The sequence below is a fragment of the Neophocaena asiaeorientalis genome, unplaced genomic scaffold (genome assembly GCF_003031525.2).
Source record: "Neophocaena asiaeorientalis asiaeorientalis breed wild unplaced genomic scaffold, Neophocaena_asiaeorientalis_V1.1 scaffold388, whole genome shotgun sequence".
Lineage (NCBI taxonomy): Eukaryota > Metazoa > Chordata > Mammalia > Artiodactyla > Phocoenidae > Neophocaena > Neophocaena asiaeorientalis.
In genome coordinates, this window is record NW_020172738.1 from 1,887,004 (window position 1) to 1,892,835 (window position 5,832).

Sequence of the window (5,832 nt, forward strand, 5' to 3'; positions counted from 1 at the left end):
AGGCCGCCTCTGAGCCTGGAGGTTCCTGAGCCTCAGGGCCTCCACACCGTCCTTAACTCCCTTCTTGCGGGCCCCAGTGCAGCCAGGGCTCCTCCTGTTTCCCATCCAGGACAGAAGCAAGGAAAGGCTGGACTGGCCAGAAATGGGGGCACCCACTTTTATATTCTTCTGTCTCCCCAGCTGGGCCAGACAGCTCGAGCTGGGGCAGCCAAAAGGCAGCGGCATGTCCCCCTAGGAAGGTGAGCCCTGGCGTGCTGGCGGGTCGTGGGTAGGGGTGACCCCTGAGAGCCCAGAAACAGAGCCCAGGCTCCCTGCCCCCTCCAGGGGGGCGCAATGTGGTGTGGTCAGTGTCCAGGATCATGCTTTCTTTTGGCCCCTGTGGACTTCTCAGTCTTGATAACCGCCTTCCTGTGAGGTGAGATCTCTTGCTGTGAAGACAGACCACCCGACCGGCGCCTCTTCTCAGGGCTCACGGCCGAGGGAGCTGGGAGGCCACCTGCTCATGGCCTCAAGTTTGCAAATGATTACGAAGCGAATGTAGTACCATGAAACCGTAACCCTGAGCTCCGAATCTGAATGCCAAGGGCAAGTGGGGAGAGGAGCAGAGTTTGAGGAGCCCTCCATAAGCCCCTTCCTGCATAGTTACCCACTTCCTCTCTTACTTCCTCTCCTCCAGGGCTAGGTCCTACCCCAAGCAGAGTCTCTGCTGAGCCCTGGTCCAGGCACAGGCAGAACCTGCTCCCCAGGGCCCTGGCTTTCTCAGGCCATTTGCACCCCCTAGGCCTGGCATGGCAGGACAGCGGGGGTGCCCCCCAGACTGAGGATGGGGGGACTGGCTCTCTTCAGGGCCCAGCAGGACACTTTGGCCCTGGGCCTGCTGGGATGGAGGTGACTGGGGAGGGGGGAGTGGTAGCCCCTCCCCAAACCCTCCCCTACAGCACAAGGGCCTAGTGTCTCTTCAGTGAGTGGGCAGCCTCATTGCTGGGGAAGGAATCGTGGCACTGACCCCACTTTCAGAACAAGGTTCTGCCCTGGGCACCGTGCCCAGGGCCAGGCCATGTGAAACTTCCATACACACTCCTTCACCTGACTCCTGACCCCCAAAGGCCTCCTGTCCATTCTCTCTCTTTACACACACACACACAGAGCTGTTCTCCAAATCAGATATGGCGTCCTCTTTTTTCACTTCAGACCACTCACTGGCCTGCACCCTGGTCCCTCCCTCTTGTTAATGTGGGGAGTCGATACATTTGGCCCCTGTCGTTGCCAGAGACCCACAGACACCTTTACTTTGGGGGTCACGGGTCCACCTGGCCTCCTGTTCAGGTATCCTAGAAGATACCCCTATGAATCTCTACGGAGCCAGTGGTATGAGGCCCAGACCTCTGCAGCCCTGGGGGGTGGGGGGGGGGGCTGGGCAACTGGAAGGATACAGTCTTCTCAGGGCGACAGAAGTGGACTGCTTCTATGAAAAACACCTCAGACCACCCCTGCCCTTTTAGGATTGGAAACTTCTCTGGGAAACATCTGGGTCACGTCATTCCCAGGCTCCAAATCACCCCACCCCTGAGAACCCTCCTTCTTCTCCTTGACCCGTGATACCTCCGGGCTCCCCCGGGGCATCTCAGACAGGGCTGAACAAGGACAGAGCTTGCAGTGTCCACCCAAGTGAGGAAACCCATGGCTCAGCTCCTTGGAGCCATGGAAAAGGAGCCTTGTCCCCTGGAGCTGCCCGGGCCCCCTTTCCCCCGGGGCAAAGGTAAGCACTGGGTTCTCATAGGCTCAGCCCAGCCCAGCCCTGGGGCTGCAGGACAATGAGAAGTCTGGGGAGGAGGGTGCGGGGGAGGTGGCGTGGTGGGCCGGTCCCCATGGCTCTCCATCTCGAAAGCTTGGCCTGTCCTCTAAGAGACCCCTCGTGCATCGTGCTTCCCACCCCAAGATGGGGAGGTGGGAGCCATGCCATAGCTGACTTTCCTCCCCAGGTGCTACTTGGAGGCGGTTTAATTAGCTCTTAAGAAAGGCCAAGCCCTCCTACTTTACCTGGGAGCTGTTTACTGAGACCCAGAAGAGACACAATGAGCGTCAAGGTTCTCGCCAACAAATGACTGGCCTTGGGGGACTTATTTCCTCCCATCTGACACGGTATCCTTCAGTTGCCCAGGGGAAAATGAAAAAGAGGTGATGGGACTCAAGGGAGGCTTAAGGCTGCCGCAGTGCTCCGGAGGGTGGCTGGATGCAAAAGCCCAGGGCTCTGGGAGTCTGGTCCAAGCCCTGCCCTTTGCCTGCTGCTTGGGGTTCCTGGAGAGTTTTTCATTTTCCAGAGCTGGTAGAATTCAGCCAAAAGAGGACCTGGAATCTTCATTTACCTTCCTCCTGATTCAAGTGTCCCCAGCACCAGTCAAGCTCCCTAGTTTTTCTTTCAAGTGAGATGCTATCGGGAAAGACCAAATATTTGGTCTTTCTGCAACCAGAAAGACCGTTTTCCGGTCATCTGGTTGCAGGAAGAGAAATTTGATTGTGTTGATACTTCTTATGCGTTTTAGGAGCAAATGACATAACACGGTCTTTTGTAAAGAAAATTGATTCCATATGAAGCCCGTCCTGACAGTTTTACTTCCTCAAGTGGCATTTCGGGACGTCCTTGCCTGGCCAGCTTTTTTATGTGACGTTTAACCACCCCACCCGACAGTGCTGTCGTCTGTCACCGTCACTGGCTCAGGTCAAGTTTGCTTGTATCCTGCCTCTGTCCCCTCCAAGTATCTCTCTTGAATGACCTGCCATCTTGTCTTCTGCTCAGGACTCTCGGTAAGGAAGGCTTAGGAAGCCTGGACTGTGGCCTTGGGGAGGGAGAGGAGGTCATGAGCCAGCTATGAGGTAATGGAGCTGCAGAGGATCTGTGGTGGTTCAGGGCTGTGCCTGTCTGGGAGTGCATAGCTGAGTGGGTGTGTGAGTATGGGTAGTTCTCGGACTTTAGATCTCTTTACACATTTGTGTGATTTGACACGTACCTGTGTCTTTAGGTGTGAGTGAGTCTGTGTGTGTGTCTGTGGGAGTATAAGCATGTGTGGGTGTCCTTGGGTGTGTGTGTGCACGTCTGCGTGTGTGTGTTTGTGCCTCTGTCTACGTGTATCTTTGGATGAGTTTGTGTGTGGGTGTGTGTGTTTCTAGGTTAGGGCATGTCTCTGGGTGTATATTTTTTTTTTGCGGTACACGGGCCTCTCACTGTTGTGGCCTCTCCCGTTGCGGAGCACAGGCTCCGGACGCGCAGGCTCAGCGGCCATGGCTCACGGGCCCAGCCGCTCTGCGGCATGTGGGATCTTCCCGGACCGGGGCACGAACCCGCGTCCCCTGCATCGGCAGGCGGACTCTCAACCACTGCGCCACCAGGGAAGCCCCTCTGGGTGTATATTTGTTTGTGTGGATATATCTACATATCTCTGTGTCTCTGGGTGTGCGTACCTCTCAGGGTGGGTGTGTACAGTTCTGGTTGTGAGCCTGTGAAGGTCTGTGGAAAGATGGCGACACACAGCACAATTATTCTGGACCCTGGGGCAGATTAATTGGGCAAAGCCCCCTCTATGGCAAGGTGGTCTGTTACCCTTTGAGACCCCACCAGGAGTCGGTTCAGAAGGAAAGAATTCCTGATGGAGAAAATAGTGAACAGACGTGTGGAATCCCGTCATCTTTCACTGCCTGGGCCCCTTGTCCAGACTAGAGGCTGGGCTGGGCCGGGGGTGGCCGCTGGGCCCAAGACCACACACTCTAGTTCCTGAGACTGGTCTGCTTCGTGTAACCTGAAGCCCCTTGTCTGATATGTTCCAGACGTTCCCACATGCTGGCAGCAAACACAGCCTGAGGTAACACAGCCCCTTTGTCTGACCGTGGCACCGGGAGCCTCTTCTTGGAAATGTGGTCACTGTGGTGTTGAAACCAGGGTGCCTGCCAGCCGTGTCTGAGGGAGAGAGGAAAATACTCACGCCACCCCCAGGTGTTTGCTCTGAGGCCCAGTGACTCTGCAGTGAAGGGCCCTGTGTGTGCTCATGTGTCCAGGAGGAACCCATGTGCATCTCGGGAGCCAAAGAGGATCAGGGCGTGCCAGGCACAGTCAGTGGAAGAAAGGACCCTGGGCCAAAGCCCAACAGACAAGGTCCTTCCCCGGGAGATGGACTCAGGGAGAGGAACCCTCAGATTGGTGAGAGGGGCCAGTCCCCAAAGCTCCCTCACTGACCTGCTGTGGCAGCTCATCCACTCAAAGGCCAGTGTCCCAGGAACCCTCAGAGCCCTGGGCCACCAGGACAGTTGGCCACCCGAACCCCCAGGTAGCAAACTAGTGTCTCCTGGGGGGAAGCTGCCTCTTGCCCAAGAAGTGACTCAGGCCCCTGACGGTGGGGTGTAGGGCCCGGGTACCGGGGTGAATCTGAGGGTTTTGCTCACCACCCTTGGACCGGCCAAGGCTGGATTTCCCCGCTGCGTCCAGCCGTGTGCACTTCCCTGGCACCAAGAGCTCAGGGTGGAGGCTTTCAGTGGAGATTTGCGCTGTTAACAGCCGTTGGTCACCTCACATTTGGCTTCCAGAATTAACCTCCCTGAGGTCCTGGGGCAGAAAGAGCCAACAGATCCAGGGGATTGAGAGTGTGGCTGGGGATCCATAAATGTTTAATCCAAGCACATTCCATTGCTGCTGCAGAGAGAGGGGCAGAGAGGTCCTGGCCCTCGCGCAAACTGAGGTTTTGTGATTGCAGAACCAGAGCTGGGTTGGAAGCCGCCAGGTTCTGTGGTGTGAGGAGGGGCTAAGTCAGCCTTTTGTGTTAAGGGTGCAAAGGAGAAACAGCAGGGCAGGGAGGGGGCCCCCAAACAGCATGAGTTTGAGGGCCGGTGCCCCATGGAGACAATCGAGCTGTTAGCTCCCAAAGGGAGCTTTTATAAGGTGGACAAGGAAAGCACCTGGCCCCAGGGGACAATCTGAGCAGCCAAAGTGGGTGGGGGTGAGAAGGGCTGACCTCTGGGGTGGCAGGGTGCTGTACGGTGGCTGTAGGTGTGACCTCAGAAACCTAAGTCAGGGACTTCTGAAGCCAAGGTCTGGTAGGGAGGGGCTTGCCCCCCACTGCCCCCTTCCTGCAGGCTTTTGTGCCCCAATACCTTAGAGCCTGGCATCACCCCTCCTCCTGCTGCCATAGCCTCCCCTACTCAGGCCTCCTTTGCTCTGCCAAAGGGACCCCCAGGAGCCAGCACCTGGTTTGGAGCGTGGGGTACGTACCAGCCGCCAGGCGCAGTTGCTCCTTCTGAATGAGGCTGTCTGTGCCTGGCCACCTGGAAAGGAAGGACCCTGCAGGGAAAGACGCCCTGAGTCCGTCAAGTCCAGACACCCCTTTCCAGTGATGGCTTGGAGAGCCTGGAGGGACCCCACAGTGGACACAGAGGAGCGTGTTACCCCCCGTGGCCTGATGGACTGATCCCAAGGAGGGGCAGCCACCAGGTGACACAGGTCAGACCCCCAGATGGATGGATGAGAACTGGCTGTAGGGATGGGGCTTCCTGGAGCGCTGGCGGGCCCACCAGGCTCCCCCTGAGCCCAGGAGGTGCCCAACTCACGAAGCTCCAAGAGGCCCAGGGGCCCACTGGCAGGGGCACCAGGCTTCTGGGATGGTTTGCCCGATGGCCCAAAAGAGGGGAGATGATGGGAGGAGGTGACTGGGCAGGAAAGATGTAGGGACAGGTGAGCAGGTTGCCCAGATGGCTGGAGGCCAGAGGGGGGCCAGAAGTGTGGTTCAGGACAAAGGAGGAGTGAGGAGCAGGGAGGAAGGCCAGGCGGCAAGGGAAGAGGGCGGGGGG